This window comes from Polistes fuscatus, unplaced genomic scaffold (assembly GCF_010416935.1).
Source record: "Polistes fuscatus isolate 324 unplaced genomic scaffold, CU_Pfus_HIC Scaffold4, whole genome shotgun sequence".
In the NCBI taxonomy this organism is placed as follows: Eukaryota; Metazoa; Arthropoda; class Insecta; order Hymenoptera; family Vespidae; genus Polistes; species Polistes fuscatus.
In genome coordinates, this window is record NW_025113118.1 from 2,793,319 (window position 1) to 2,811,169 (window position 17,851).

General features: G+C 33.2%; 1 protein-coding gene across 1 annotated transcript in view; it reads right to left on the reverse strand.

Annotated features, from left to right (window-relative positions):
• LOC122520852 (serine proteinase stubble-like) overlaps positions 1 to 17,495 on the reverse strand; it is a 40,954-nt gene extending 23,459 nt beyond the window's left edge. The window contains exon 1 of the mRNA XM_043641158.1: positions 16,952 to 17,495. The gene's annotated coding sequence lies outside the window, so the exon portion shown is untranslated. The remainder of the gene's footprint in view (positions 1 to 16,951) is intronic.
• Between the last annotated feature and the right edge of the window lie 356 nt (positions 17,496 to 17,851).

Genomic DNA, 17,851 nt, shown 5'->3' on the forward strand with positions numbered 1-17,851 from the left:
TACTTTGAACCGAGAGGACAGGATAAATCATCGTGATCTTCTTCTTCTCTCTTTATCGAATACCAGAAAAATTTTCTCTTTGTTTTTCTTATTGTTGTTGTTGTTGTCGTTATTGTTTTATTCAATCGACTCGATAAAAACGTAATAATACTTTTGCCCCTTTTTTTTCTTTCTTTCCCGAGATCTCGGAACATTAATTATATCGGTTAATTAAAAATGTATACTCTCTGACCACTTACTTTTGCTAAATACAAAGTATACGATATTTCTTATTTTTTTTCTTTTTTCTTTCTTTTTTTTTCTTCTTCTTTTTCTTCTTTTTTCATTACAGGATCCGATCGCACGGCACATTACGTGGAATTTCCAATGGTATGCCACGTACGCGATGACACGTACAACGAACGAGGTGGATACCGAACGATAAATGCAATGCGATTAACGGCCCCTTTCTCCCTCCCCCCTATCCCTCCCCCATCTCCTCCCCCTTTTAGCGAAAACTCTTAAGAAGATCTTACTCTTGGGAGAATGGTTATAATACGAAAAAAGATCGAAAAATAAACCGGACCTCGAAAATAAGAGATAAGAGAATTCGGGAAGTCAAAGGGGGTCGGATGGGGTGGGGTGGGGGTGATGTGGGATGTAGGGGGAGGTTTGAGGGGTAAAAAAAGAAAGATCGATTCGAGGAGATAAATACCGTTTAGAATGCAATTCCACGTGTCCCTCGTAAATTCGACAACTCTTCGAGATCTTCGATTAATGGTTGTGATGCAAAATCCTTGGTTGCATCCTTCTCGTCGTCGTCGTCGTCGTCGTCGTCGTCGTAGTCGTCGTCGTTTGCAATCGACGATATCAACGACTTATACGATTCCTTAATACGGCGACGAGCAGAGGAGAGAAATCAAGATAGAAACACAAAGTATATATAAGCGTTGCAATACGCACGAGCAACGGGGTCTTTTACCTAATGTTTATTCATTTGTTTTAATTAACCGAGTCTACTAAGAGGCAACACTGAGTTAAGCCTTTTCTAACTCGCCGGTTGTGTGGCGCTATAAAAAGAAATAAAAAAAGAAATAAAAAGGAAGAAGGTGGAAAATAACTGTAAAATTAACACGAATTATCGTCTCTCGGAAGTTCAGTGCCGAACGTTTTTACGTAGTTCCAAAGTAACAAATTTAGAATTGCATTCTATAGTCTCTTTCTCTTTCTGTAACTATTCGATAATTCTTAAGATACAATATTTTCTTTTATTTTTTTATTTTTTTTTTTTTTTGATACTATATCGAGAGAGATCTTTCTTTTTTTTTTTCTTTCATGTTACGAAGAAGTAAATTAGGACATTAGGTAGAAAATCTCTATCTTCGCAAATATTTTTCTCAAGGATAACATGTAAATTTCGACTACTTGGTATTCAGATCGCAAAGTGTTTACTTACTCGGGTATTTCGAGTTTTCTTTTTTTAAAACATTCATTAATTCCTTTGAAATATCCTCGGTTATTCGAATCAGAAATTATCTTTCTAATATAGATTTATAATTTAATATTATAAGATAATGTGATCACAAAATCATTATGACGATAAATAATTAAATACGATTATTGTTACGTCTAAGAATAAATATAATTATTATGGAAATTATTCAAATTAATTTCTACGATTAATTGGATTTATCAAATAACGATTATTTGATGTATTATGAAAAGAAAGAAAAAAATTGGAAGTATCTAGTCGTCTAAAATGAAATCGGTTCCACTTTAGTATAGTAAAAGGGTAGCGTGTTGATTAAGCGGAAAGGCGATGTTTCTAAAACGATCCTGGCACGTGCTCTTCTCTAGTTCCACTTTGGTGCAATTAACGGAAGTGCAGCTTGAAGATGGGACTGCTCTTACACGAACAAACGAGCAACTCGCGTAGATGGAAACGCAAAAAGAAAGAGTAAGAGAGAGAGAGAGAGAGACAGAGACAGAGATCGTAAGTGTAGCTATGATTGTAATCATTACTATAGTGAATTGCAAATGCGACTGTTTTAGTCTGATCGATTAATTAACTGGTCTTAGTGTTGTTACAACATCTAAATAATAATGATAATTTATATTTCACTCGTTAAATAATTATCTTACAAATAGGATTGATATTAACAGATACGAATATATATATATATATATATATATATTAATTGATTCAAATCAATTGTATATAATTGTGTGGTATAAATTTAATATGAAAAAAATGTTAACATATAAATTTGATATTTATATGTTACGACGAATTATTTTAATATTAAAAAAAAATGTTAATATATTAAATTTGGTATTTATATATATATGTTACGACGAATAATTTTAATATATTATTTATTATATATGAAATTATTTGAATTTGATTTATATATGAAACACGGAAAGAAATGAACAATTATTGGATTATTGGTTACAATCATCAATCTCTTTATTTATCATCGCACACAACGATTTTCCGATTATCGAGGAGAGATACAAAAAAATGGATACTCGTGCAAAGAGATCGATTTGCCTTCTTATTTTTCGTACGATATTTACCGAGTAAACATTGGTATTGACTTTGTAGTCGAGTGTGAGGCTACGGTTGGAAGAGTTCGTTGGAGAAGGATCGTTCATTGAACGGACGCTCTCGAAACCATGCTGGGTAAAGTACTACCTCGAACTTGATTTTTCTTTTTCTTTTTCTTCCATTCTTTCTTTCTTTCTTTCTATCTTTTTTCTACTGAAACACGTCTGATTTTACTTTTTCTTCTCTATTAATAGATATAATAAAATCTTAAACATTATACTGTACTTTTAGAACAAAATTAGAAAGATGAAAGTGTTTCGATTAATTTTTTTTTATCTTTTTTTTTTGTTTTTTTTTTTGTTTTCATTTTTCTTACAACGAAGGAAGATCACGGCAACGTGAAAAGTATTCGATTTTATACTTTGATTGTTTTGCAAATGGGATATCTCGATTGTATTGAATTTACGTAAAGAGGGTTCGGAACTTTTGATGTTGCAGTGTAAGTTTTTTACGACGAAAAAAGGATTAACAGTAATATCGAAAAAAACAAGGAAAAAGAGAAAAGCGAGATATTACGATACGATCATCGATCTATCGATGAATGTAGGAATGTTAGCGGATCCCTAGTTTTAAAAGAAAGAGAACGGCACACGTAATGACACAGTATTTTCCGTCTTCTCGCATGACTCTTTAAAATTATAGATCTTACTATAATAATCATTCTTCACTTATCCATTATTATGTAAGAAAAAACAAAAGAAAAATTAGTTTCTAACACCTCGAACATAAAGAAAAATAAGTTCCCAAACAAAGCGCGTGATTTTGCACGAAATTATTTTTTGGGTATACCAAACAAAAATATCTAGAAAAATATCTAAAGATTAATACAATTATCCGAATTATCTCGTTATCGGAAATGTCTAAAATTAAATAGGATCGTCGAGCAAATTGTCGAGCGGAAACTATCGAGTTTGACGTTTAATTAACGCGAAAATTTCGTTCGAGTTTCTAAGAAGTGAGCGTAAACATTAAACCGTGAGAAATATTTGTACCCTTAATCCACGTTCCGATAATTTCTCGATGATTTTGATAATTTGACGATCTTAAGATCAACTCATTATTAAATTTAATAATAATAACAATAATAATATTTATAATAATAATAATAACTGAACTTTTAATACTTCTTCAATTTCTGTTATCGCGTAACTGAAGTCAGCCTATTTCGTTTTTCTCGTTCGTTTTATAATAAAAGATCATAATCATATCGCGATAGTGTACCCGGTCACCGACCGGGTTCGTACCGATAATAGTCTTAAGCCAACTCGTACATACCGTGACCGTGCTTACGTATTTAGTATTGCAACCAACGAGTGTACCGTACCACGTTCGTCCCATAAACGCGCGCGAGATTTTCCTATACAAATCATATTCTCCTCTCGCATAATCTCTCTCTCTCTCTCTCTCTCACACTGTTGGTGTAGTCGAAGAAGGCAAAAACCCGTTTTACGGAAAGATTATCTTTACCTCGTAAAGATTAATTAAGTGTCTCCCTCTTCGATGCATTTTTTAAAATTTATATTTAAAAAAAAAAACGAAAAAAGAAAAAATTAATAAAAAATAAATTATATAAAAAACGAACAAAAAGAGCATCCTCAATCTTTATCGTTCTTTCTCTCTTATAACTCTCTGTCTACTCGAACCGAATTTAGGTAAGATCGTGATTTCATTTTCTAGAAAGGAGGGGGGGGGATTAAACCCCCCACCCCACCCCCTTTTTTTCTTACATGTATTCACGGGCCAAATTTCAATGAGCACCCAAAGGCAGACTTTACGGAGACGCGGACCCCGTAATTAACGCGGCGAGTACACGAGTTAAGCTCCGGGGCACAATACATCAACGTGTCCGAGTGATTACGATGCCTTCCTTTGGTACAGTATTCTCATTCCGAGTTGGGCCCTATCGCGAATTAAATCTTACTCTCGTTCGGTTTAGCCCACAAAAAAATATAAGAGGATCCACACACCGTCCTCGTCCTCGTCGTCGTCGTCGTCGTCGTCCTTCGTCCTTCGACAGGCTTGTTTTTCCTCCTCTTTCTCATCCCCCTCTTCTCCCTCCCCTTCTCCTCGTCGTCGTCGTCGTCGTCGTACGTGGCCTTTTTATCCGACGAATTTTTTTAAAGACATGTCCGTCTAATCGAGTGAAAGTATACTTCTTCGAGTATAATCTTTTATCTGTCGATTATTTTTTTCCCCTTCTAGACCCCCCCTCCCCATCCCCCTCCCTCTTTCTCCTTTTCTCCCCCTCTCGCTCTCTCTTTCTCTTGTGTTAGATCGAAAGAGAAAATACTGATGGAATTCATTGAGGAAAGCGGGTAAGGGAAGAAACGATGATTCATGGGAAAAACTAATGTGTATTTTTTTTTTTTCAATAATTTTTTTAGGACTTTCAACCTAATTCCTTTCTATATACAATAGAGATGTGTTATTCGAGGAAAGGAGAATAGAAAAAGGAACAAAAGAAACAATTGTTTTTCCTACAAGTATTCTCGATTTGGATCGAATCCAATGAGGGAATTCCATAGGAGTATGCGTAAAAGAATACAACGTTATAAAAATAAAAATAAAACTAACCAACATGATTTTTGTCATCGAATTTGACGAAATAAATAATAATATAAATAATTATAGGAAAATATGAAGGTGGTATCATTGATACATTAATTTTGTTACTTTGCTTATTTTTGTTTTTCTTATCAGATTAATGATTTTGAAAATTGAATACTTATGTAATGTATATATATATATATATATATATATGTGTGTGTGGCAATTTAAGTTGAAATAACACAGGTACAACTATAAGTTTTACTATACCGTACACGAGTTAATACAAGTGACCGGGGGAGTTTAAAGTCGTTTACAGTTACCGTTAATCGATGTCTCCTAACATTACGTTTTACTCTTACCAATCTTACTCAACGAAAGTCTAAGGAGGGACTATGACTACGACTACGAAGTAGGAGAAGTAAAGAGAGTAAACTAGCTCTCCACTCGAGATAAACGTTCTACCGAACGAGCAATTACCGACTCGCATATACGTCCTATGCCATCGAGTTAATAACTCACGTTTTAAGAGCTAAACAGAAAGAGCAAAAGAATGAAAAATAGAGAAAGAGAAAGAAAGAGAAAGAGAAAGAAAGAGAAAGAGAGAGAGAGAGAGAGATTTTCGACTTGGCAAGTCTAATTGCTTCCGACTAAGTTCTTCTTCTTTTTCTTTTCTTCTTTGTTCTTACAAAAGATTCCTATGATCGACAGAATTTTTGTCTTATTTCATTTCAGCAATATCGGTTTATCGAAGAATGAGAATCCTTGGGGATTGTTTCAAAGAAACATTTTCGAATTCGCGTCCCTATATCAGGTTCGAGTAAATTTTGGTAGTATTAACAATTTATTATTAACATTTCACTTGTATATAAAGTAATTTTATTGACTTCAACAAAATTGCATTATGATGGAACAACGCAATAAACTCACAAACTTTTGGTTCACTCTAATAATATTATTTTGACAAAATTATAAGTATAGTACGTTTATGAATTTATAATAACGAAATAGAATTGCGATAATATTATATAATATACCAATAGTATATTATTAGAATATTATAGAATAGATATTATTATATTAATATACGAATAGAATTGCCATAATATATGTTCGAAGGGGGTGGGAAGGGGGGGGTTTAGTAAAGTGGATAAGTTCGACAAGTCTCGTTTCAGAGAGATTATCGTTCGAAAAGTATTAGTTTATATTTGTTGTCATATCTACTCTTAAAAATAGTAATAATAATAAGCATAAAGTAATTTCGTTATTTCGGGTTCGTTCGAATGTTTGAAAATATTCGCAAAATAGTCCGTTATACCCTAGAGGGGTTTTATCCCGGACCGTTTTAAAAGGTCGAGAGACAGCATAGCTAGCTAGCAAACCTCCCGTCGTTAGCATTGTGCTTTAAGAATGACAATAGAAGAACATGTTGGGTGCATCGAGAATCGTGACCGTGGACGTAGCATGTAGGTTGGAGCGTGCTCGAGGAAGCACCAAGGCTGGTCAATATTTATCAGAATATCGCGTCCATAGGTGTACACCACCTTCTGTTTCTTCTACCTTTTATTCTTCTTCTTCTTCTTATTCTTATTCTTCTTATAAGTTCGATAATAAAATAAGACTTTCAAGAATGATCTTGTAATGCGGAAGAAGAACGTTCAAAAAGTTCATTGTCATTGGGGTTGAATAAAAAAAAGAAATAAAAACACATACACACGCAGACATACACACATGTGTCCGATGATGCATCCCTATGATGCATCCTTACGATGATGCATCATCACGATGATTTAAATTCTATGCAGTATGAGTGAAAAATATTTGATCGTGGTTACTTTTTATATTATACCGATCCCTGTCGTAACATAAAACGGTCCCGTAATAAGTCGACGATCTCGGCTCGGCCAAAAGGATTGGGTAGAAAAAACAAAACTTATATGAATGATTACGGTTGAATCAGAGTTTTGGGAAGGTTCTTATTCGAAGTAGAAGTCATCCACCGGACTACTCCTCCTATTCGTCACTGTCAATGAAGATAGAAGTCAACGTACGGGAGATAGAGCAAGGAGATCACTTTCGAAATGGTCTCGTTTCTAACTACGTTAACGATGAGACACGCGAGACAACTTTGGATTATCACGCAATTATTTCATCCAATCTTTCAAGCTCTCGATTTTCTTTTTTATCTCGTCTTAACTACAAAATCTTTTACAAAATGGATTAAGATATTATATACCTATGTGTGTGTACTATCATTAATTCATCGATGATAAATGAAATACGAACGGTTATTTTTTTTACTACAATTCTACACGGTGTTACAATATTACGTATTATTCTTTTTTATTTCTTTTTTTTTTTTAGCGTACAATTACAAATAACACGTGGAAGTTGTGTCGTACGATTCTCATCTGGTCACGTAACGAACGAATTATATTATACTAGGAAAAGAATAAGAAAATTTGTAACTTCGGTTTGGGGGGGGGAATAGGGGCGGAGGGAGTCTGTCTGTCTGCTTACTTCCGGCAATTTATTTTTATTTATTTATTTATTTATTTTCTCCTTTTTTTAAATAATAAAAACTAATTGCGTTCTCTCCAACGCGAAGATAATTTTAAATAGGTTTAATGAGAACAGCGTGGTGAACATGTATTATCAAAAGATTATTTAGAAACACGTTGTTGTTTTCATATTCTACAATAGTTTTAAAAGTAAAAGGAGAGTTTGCTAGTTGGAAGCAGCCCTATCTAATATGAGCGTGTCGTATCTACTCAGGGTTAATTTGGTGAAAGTACTGAATTATGAGTACAAAGATTAAACAGAGAGAGAAAAAGAAAGAGAAAGAGAAAAAAAGAGAGGAAAATAAGGTCTCGTAACAGTCGTCATTATCGGCGTTGAATGGACACTAGTTGTGTCGTTATATATGCTTGACGAAACTCACCGTCATCGAGATTAAAATCTATCTCGTATGTAAGTTAAAAAAAGTAGATGTAGAAGTAAAAATAAAAATAGAAGAAGAAGAAGAAGAAAATAGACGAACGGCTTCGCTAACTCCCATTAGAATCGAGCCACTCTTAGGCATGTGGCTCGTTAGTTCCGTTTAGATGATCTTATCGCCTACGATGCTGATTTTCTTTAATTAGTCGTCGGGCAGGTGCAATTAAAGCCGCCTCTATTGTGCGACGTTGATTAATGAAATACCCGGATAAACGGATACGGAGCAGAAGCTGAGCCGATTTTAACGTTCTTTCGTTCGTTCGTTCGTTTATTTCGTGCGTTCGTTTCGTTCGTTCTCTCTTTCTACGACGATTTATAAACTTACTCATGATTTTCATTTTGAAGAGTATGAAAGTTTAAATATGTATATGTATATTTGAGATAATGTTAAAATATTATTGTCTCTACATTTTCTAGGATTATTTTTATTATTCTTCTTTTTTTTTTTACCCGATCTCTTTTGCACATTTTTTTGTTAATAGATTTATCCCGCAAATAAATAAATAAATAATCGGATATTTATGTTTTTTTATTTTTTATTTTTATTCGAATAATTCGATTAAACCGTCTATTTGTAGATACTAATGACGAGTACTACTACTACTACTACTACTCACGGATCGTGAAAGTAAAAGAAAATAAGGAAAAGTAGACGGCATATTTATTCGTGTCGTTTTACTGTATTATTATTATTATTATTATCAGATACTTCAATTTGTTTCGATGATGCATACCATCTGATCACTCGATTTGATTTTATTTCTAATATAAATTATCTTTTCTTTTGCTTAAAGAAGGATTATTCAAATTGGCTTTGAACAAAATGAAAATAAGAATTATTAGAATAAATTTAATGACCCGACAGACTGTCTCTTCCTCTAATAAAATAGAATTAAAAGATTGACCGCAAGATTTATATCCGTCGTGTAAGATAATCTGTTAAAAATAAAATGAAAAGAAAAAGAAAAAAACGAAATAAAGGATACAAATAAAAATGGTTCCTAGTTTGAACCAGTAGTGAAGAATCTTGAATCAATAAAAATAAATAAAAACCAGTTTCCGAAGCACGTTATATCGATATAATAATTAAACTTTGTGTTTAAATTAATTACACGTATGTATATTCATTCGTACATGTGTATGTACACGTGTATATACATATAACGTTTGTTAACGTACTCTCGTTGGTTATTTAAATGCATCGTAACGAAAGGATGAACGGATGTTACCAAGCACAACGTAGACAGACAGACAGACAGACAGACGCGTTTTCCTTTATGAAGATCAATTTTAATTGCATGAAATTTCCGTTTTGCCAGCTCAGTACATTTGTCAGCTTTCGCTTCTTTCTCGATATCCTCGCGTCATTTTAACTCACTCGCGATCGACATCACGAAGAAGAAGAAGAAGAAGAAGAAGAAGAAGAAGGAGAAGAAGAAGAAGAAGAAGAAGAAGAAGAAGAAAACCGTTTCGGAGTCAGTGAAAGTTATCTGCCGAACGTAAGAATGAAAGAGAGAGAAATAGTCAGCGTGAACTCTCAACGTGCTTTCCGTGCATGACACACGACCAGTGTGATTCACCATTTCTCATTACGAATTCTCTTTTAGATATTTCAAGGATTAATTTTGTTTAAAAAATATTTTCGAGATAAACGCGACACGCTTTCTTTTTTCTTTAGTTTTTTATTTTTTTTTTTTTCTATGCCTAGGCTATTTTAAATTTCGATCAATTTGTAAATTTTCCTCGATTTCGTTCCTGTTTCTTTTTTTCCTTTTTTCTTTTTATATACCGAAGAAAGTTTCTATTTTAGAAATAAGAATAGATGATTAGAATCATGTTTAAGTACATGCAGCAAAATTATTATCGAGACTAAACAACTTGACGATAATAAATACCTTGTGAGAGAAAGATTCGTGAGAAAATTTAGATTCTACGTTAAAAATTGTAGAAATAACCTTTCGGAGGGGGGAGGGGGTTAAATAATATCCGCGAACTGAACTTTGTCGATTTCTCTTCGACGAAAAGATATTTTATCCAGCAGTAATGAGATTTCGTCTCGCGTGATCATCCTTATTCCCATTGACTCTAGTGAAAACTTTGCGTGTCGTTCGAAAAGTTCATTTCTTTTTGTTTTCCGTAATAATCATAGAGGATTCCTTTTGAAATAGTTAAAAAATCTATGAAATATACACTCATTTGTGTAAAATTTTATCTATGAAATAAGCCAATTTCTACTTCAAATCTCAAATCATTGTAATACATTCGTATTAATTTTTTGTTTACTCGTATAATAATATTTTGACTAAACTGTTATATTTAATTCATTTTTTTATGCCTGTATAATTTAAAATAACTTGTTAAAAAAAATGTATCATATCCTAATAAGTTGTAAATGAAGAAACACCAATGAAGATTTTCGAGTAAATGAAGCATTAAATATCTTCGTTCGTTTAAATATTTGAATACAAACAACGATTATATTTATAATAGAAAAATACACTTGCGAAGATAATGGAAAGATAACGATTATCCCATTTGGTTTATTTCGAATATTTGCAACGTCAAAGTGAAAACTCGAGTTGATAAAAGCTCCGATAAAGAATATTTCTTTCTGATTTTTTGCCCCTTCTTCGAAATCACATGTTGTGTGTGTTCTCTTTGACAAAAGTACTTTGACATTCGTCACGACGTATGAAACTCACGTGATGTCTCGCGTTCAATGCGAAGACTTTATCGAGCACGTGCCATCTACCTTGACCTATCCTTCCTTTTCCTTCCTTTCTTTCTTTATTTATCTTTCTTTCAAAGTATCCCACTGAACAAAAACAAAAACCATTACACAAAGATTTCAATTATATATAAATTTCGAATCGATAAAATATACCGATCACGATGATACGTAACATTTGTTTTTATTTTTTTATTTTTTTCCTTTAATTTTATTTTCCCATTATTATCATGCATTAACCATAATGAAAATTTTCGATAAAGAAATGATTAATCGTTTGAGTGCCACGGAGCGATTTTGCGTTTCTCCTCTGTCCCTCGAACAGTGCCAGCGCTCTAGGCTGCGAAACCGATAACCGCGACACGCTCGGTTTCTGTCGATGCGCGACTTTACTCTTACTGTACATACCTTTTATATATGCAATAAATATTTAAATTATATTCTTACATTATTTAAAGACGCTGATGAATCTGTACTTATGCTCAGAAATATGACAGATCAACACTGAATTGAAACAATTACAGCTACTTTATAAAACTGAAAACAGCGCAATAGCGCTTTTTGGTACTTTTGGAAAGAGAATAAGACAAGCGCTATCACGGCGCTTGGTATTTTTGGACAGCAAAGATACGTGGCACTCAAAAGGTTAAAGATGAAACAAAAGTTCATCGGTTGAATTTAATTGCAGTGAAACTTTACTTTTAAACTGTATAATGGGATTGATTATTTTTGTAATAATTACTTTGGAAATATTAATAAAAGAAAAAAAAGAAGACCTAGGAACTTTTGATTAATTCTAACAGAAAGAAACTCGTAAAATAATTTCTTACGTATACGTATCGTTTTACAGATCGAGGACAACATACGGAAAAGTCGGATCTCTCGTAAGAAGGTCGATAAGTGAACGCCGTGGGCGATGAAACGATAAAAAGAAGATACGAGGAGGTGGGGAGAGGAGGAGGCGGAGGGTTGTGGCGGGGCGGGGCGGGGGCACAAAAAAAACCCATCGAGAAATGAGAAAGAAAGATTAAGTCTTCCCTATTTTTCTTTTTCCTTTTTTTTCTCGTTTTTCTTTCTCTCTCTCTCTCTCTCTCTCTCTCTGTGTCAAGATCATTGGGGGAGTCAGAGAGATATTGAAGATTAGAATCGATGATTGGCAAGGTTGGATTCTAACTGGTGACCGTTTTGTACCGGTAGAAATCTCAACGTTCGCCATTTAGAGCATCCTGTTGGACCCGATGAAATTTATGGTGGTTATGTGCCATGTGACACGCTGAAAAGGGTGTTTCCACCGACGTACGACGCATTTTAATGGCGCCGAGAAAGCCTGTTTTAAAAGGCACCCATCGAATACACAACGTTATACGTACGTAAACACATTTTCTCGCCGAAGGAAAAATATCTTCTTCTTCTTATTCTTCTTCCTCGTCTCTTTTACCATTTCTAGAATCTACGATCCTACTTACTTCGTTACGCGTTTCCGTTTTATTTTATTTTTGTCCATGTTAGAAATTGTGTAAACGAGATATACTATAATAATACACAATCATTTGTTCTGAATCAATTGATATTTTGTGTGCTTTTTTTTTTATTTATTTATAAATCAAATGGAAAATTTCATTTGTGAAATCGGCACGAATTTCGTCGATAAATTTAATCGAAAGAAATAATTCGAATTATTTATATAATATTTTTTTATTTTTCTTTCAATACGATACATAATCACATTCGTTTATTATTCTATACGAGTGATTTTATCAGACCATTTTCATAGGTTACTTTCTCGTAGCTAACGTATTACATTGAAGTTATTAAATGAAACACTGTATGTGATCCGTCACGACTTTCATATTAATCACTGTATCGCTACGACACACCGAGTATTATATTCAATCGAGATCGTGGGAAGTACTTTCTTAACTCCTTTCTCTTTTATGATTAGAACAAAACGCCTCTACTTTTTTTTTTTTTTTTTAATATACGTACACACGATTACGAGCGAATAAGAAGCTCGTAAGTCATATCCAAGGTTCGTCTCATTTCCATTCCATCGTTTTACGACGTAAATTAAATTGGAAAAGAACTTTGTTCGCATCGAGACTTTATTTAAAAATTATTGGCCCAATAAATAATAGTCGACGTTAAAAACGACGTTCGAAACGATCAAAATCGTTTTTTTTTTTTACACATTCGCATTTTATCTTTAACATGTTGTAAAACGATCAAATTAATTAAGATAATTAGATAGTAGATATCGAATGGTACAACATCATTTAACGTTGATGCAATTAATTAACGATCTTTGCATACAACGATTGTTATTTCATACTATTCGTTAATTGTCGTTCAATTTTAGAAATAACTTAATGGGTTATAAAAAAACATAAGAATTGTTCGAGGGTATTATTAAACGATTTCGCGTTAAAGTTATCCCGAATAAATTTCATAAATTTACGATTTATTTCGTTGTACTTAACAATAACGTCAGAATTTTATATCGAAAAATTTTCACGATTTATCGATCGATCGTGAAATCCAAGAAATATAATAAAAATACGTTTGAATTTGTATTCATAAATGGAATAAAACATTTGCATGATAGATATGAATTCATTGAAACGAATATCGAATTTCTATAAGAAAAATGTTTAAGGATTCTCAGAATTTACGTTTTTATGAGAGAAAGTTGTTTAAAAATGCTTTCATTTCCTTAGAAAAATAGGAGTTCCTATTCGTCGTATCGGAGAAGAAGAAGAGAGATCGTTGTAGAGATGAGCATCGTGATAGTAAAAAAGAACCGCTTGTCTTGAAAGAAAATTTCTCTCGATGACATTGATCCCGGAAACGTTGATTATTTTTATCCGACAATTTTATTTTTTTCCCCCCTTCAATTTTTCATATATAATATATATATATATATATTTTTTTTTTTATAAGGTATATTCCTTCGATGTAAGTTGCATTGCGTGAATATTAACGTTAAATCGAAGAAAATAAAAGTATCGTTGAATTTAAGGTGTTTACAAATCATCGTGAATAATTATTAACATTTATAGTTATTCGACGATTACTATCTGTCTTTTTGCCAAGTGAAAAGAAAGAGACATCGTCTTTTGGCTCTAAATAACTAACACGTTGCACCGTGTTCGTTTATCAAGCACGTTTCAAATTTTCACTTGCTCTCTATTAGATTTAAATCAAACTATGTCACTGCTTACCAATCTGTTTCTTTTTTTTCTCTCTCTCTCATTCTCTCTTTCTTTTTTTATTAATTACAATTATTTAGTCAAAGATCTAGTCACGTTGTTGGATTACGAATGTAAACGAATGGATGATCCGTTCGGGAAAAAAAAAAACAAGAACCGTGTACCATTGATTCGATAAAAAGAGATTCTAACAGATGTTAGAAAATGTTCTCAAAAAAAAAAAAGAAGAATCATTCGTATCTGTATAAAAAGGAGAGTAAAAAGACACGATAAAACGATGCTTAATTAATAAATCATTCTATTGAGACAAAAATGAAAGGTTATTTACTTAGAAACAAAATATTATTCAATTGCAAATACAAGAGAAAATAGAAAGAATAATTCTGATCATTTCAGAATTAACGATCGAATAGAATATGACATACTGAAAATACTATAAACGGTTCTTCCATACATCCACGTGAGAAAAAGGAGTCTAGGTGGGGGGGGTGGGAATAGGGGTGGGAGTTAAGTGGAGGAAAGGAGATCAAAATCGATACCGTACGCGATCGGGTGAGTTAGTTAAAATTCTTCAATTAATTTCGATCGGTTGGTTTTTGGGATAGAATCCAACAAAAAAAAAAAGTAAGTCCTATTGGTCGTCCTTGATCATGATCGTTCCTTTTATAGAGGACAAATCTTTTATGGCCCGGGGACCGTGACGACGGTGAGACGGTCTAACGGATTTCACGAGTATGTGTGTGTGTGTGTGTGTGTATGTGTGTGAGAGAGAGAGAGAAAGAAAGACCCAAATCCATCGCGAACAAAAGCGTCTCTAATTTGTTCCGAATCGGCACGTCCGCGTTACGAAATCTGGAGCGGAATAGCGATGCTCGAAACTCTTACTCATCATCATCATCATCATCATCATCATCATTATCATCATCATCGTCGTCCAATTCATTCCCTCCACCTTTTCTTTCTTTTCTTTCGACTATCCAACATAGAGAATAATAATATTTGTCAAAAGAATTATGTATCATATGATTGATTAATATATCTAAATATCTATACGAATGTTCATTAATTGATCATAGAAAAAAATGATCGATTAGTTTATATCCGTGAATTGTCTAAAAAAGAAAATCAATTTGAAAGAAAGGAAAGAAATAATAATTGGCCGGTAATTTAATTGTAAATCGTTTTCAATGATCGTGTAGCAGTAAAATAAAAAGGTATAAGTAATACGATAGGGGGTTGATAGTAGTAGTAGTAGTAGTAGTAGCAATAGTAGTAGTAGTAGCAATAGTAGTAGTAGTAGTCGAGCAACTAATCAGTGAAAGTGGGAACGGATAGGATCGTAAACGGATTCGTTCATTTCGGAATAGGTTTGCAATTCGACCTAGTTTACACGGTTATTTTGTTGCAGATATTATCTTGGGGGAGGAGGGGGGGAAGATGGGAAACCCGGATAATATTTTACAGAATAATGTATTGGAAAAAAAAAGATATATATATATATATATATATATTCGGTTGATCTGTTGTTGTTCGATTGATTCGAGTTTAATGAGAAAAAGTGGAAATGTTCGTTTGGTTAAATCGCGCCAGTGGACCGTTCTAGTTAAACAAACGTCGTCATAGTCATCGTTGTCGTTGTCATTGTCTATGATTCTCTATTACGAACCATCTAACGTAAAGTGGGTTACACTCCTTTTGTCTCTAACCACTCGCCTACTTCTCGCCTTCGGACTAATAGCAATAATTCTTCTTCTTCTTCTTCTTCTTATACTTCTATTTCTATTTCTTTTTGTTTTCCTCCCTTCTATTCTATTCTATTCTATTCTATTCTATTCTATTCTCTATTACGATCCCAAGTATTACTCGGACCGATCCCACTAGACGATTCCAATTATCAGAGTTTAAGAGGATAAACGTGAAAACCTGCGATTCGAAACGAAACGAAACGAATCGAATCGAATCGAATCAACTCGTATCGTTCTTCTTTCGTTTAATTATTGTTTCTTGAAAAACTTTTAGAATTAATCTTTTCCGAGAAAGTTTTTCTTTTTTTTCGAAAGAAGAAATAATGAGATTAATTAAAATGTGTTTTTATAACTACTGATTTATTATATCTTTATTATTAGTTTTATTAACGTGAAACGATCGTTGTCGATGATAATGATGATAATGATGACGATGATTACTCGAGAACATTTGATGTTACTCGGCGAAAGTTCACTAATATTGAGGGTACTGTGTCTCGAAATCGTACCGTCGGGCCCTTAACCTTTTAACTCTGTTAATTAGAGAGTAGTCGCACGTGCAGTACAATTTAAAACGTATAATCATTTATAACGTTTTCTATATTTATAATTCTACATTTAATAATTTCACGGTTAACGCGAAAACGTTTGTTGTTAATTACAAAATATGTACTTTCGGTTGCGATTTATTCGCTTGATATATTCAAATTAGTTAATATATAAATAATTTGCCTTTTTCGAACGTCATTCGTATTGTACAAAAATTCGATACGAATAATTTCATTAAGTATGATCGGTTTGAATTTGATTTGAAACAAAAAATAATAATAATTATATATATTTATAGATGTGTTATCTGTACTATTGTGAAATATGATATGAAATTTGAATATTATAGAATAAGAATATATAATATATCATCGCGGATTTATGAATCATCGACGTTTACACCTTCCCCTGTCAATTTTGTTCCTACTTTTTGTGTATCTTACCGTTGAATACTTTCAAGCAGTATATTAGCAATATAACCGGTAGTCTATTCCGTTTTTTTTCTTCGACGTTTTAGAGAAAACGTAAACGTTGTCCAATCTTAACTGTCTATAAACGTGTTTAAAAATAAGCAGCAATAAATACTTACCAATTAGATGCCGATCCTTCCTCGCGGATACAGTCGGCTTCGTATTCGTTCATTCAATACATCTGGTCATATTAATTCTCAATTAATGTCAAAAGACATAGAATTCCAAGTGACACAATTAGTCGACCCGAAATTAAACTTCCTTTCCCTTATCTTTGACAAATTTTCAAAGTAAACAAAAAAAAAAACAAACCACAAACCGAGGCTCCTTATTGTTTTCCGAGACACTGTTTTTTCTTCTATTAGAAAATTTGTCAATGATATAAAAACATTCGAATGAAATGGAAAGGGCCAAGTTTCTTTAAAATACACGATTCATATTCGTAACACAAATTCATTTAATATCGTCACCGAGAACCCGGATCGAAACGATTGGATCGTGGTAGGAATGGATTGGAGTGAAATGGGTTGATGATGAGGGGATGATAAAGGACAACGTGCAGATCTTGCTTGATCTAAAGATCACCGTTCGTTTCTTCTTTCGTTCGTTCGTTCGTTCGTTCGTTCGTTCGATCAGGTAGCACGTGCACGCTGCTCGACTACCGGTCGCGCTTTGAGGTTCGCCTCATTGCGTTCAGCATGGAGACGATGAAAGCAAGTTTCAAAGGAGACCTGTAGTAGGGGACACCTTCCTACGTGTTGCTGGTTATTCGTGTTCTATTGCAGAAACCACGTGTCCATCTCCCCCGCCGATTCTACATGTCAATTTTGTTGTTTATTTATTTTTTAACTTATCTCGAGTCAAACCTTTTAAAAAGAAAATAATTTCAAAATATCCCCTTTCTTAGGATTCCTGTTATTCTAATCTTTTTTTTTTCTTTTTTTTATTTTTGGATTGAAATTTTATCTTTTGATTATTCGATTAATTTTGATATCTTTTAGGGATCGTACTTTGACAAA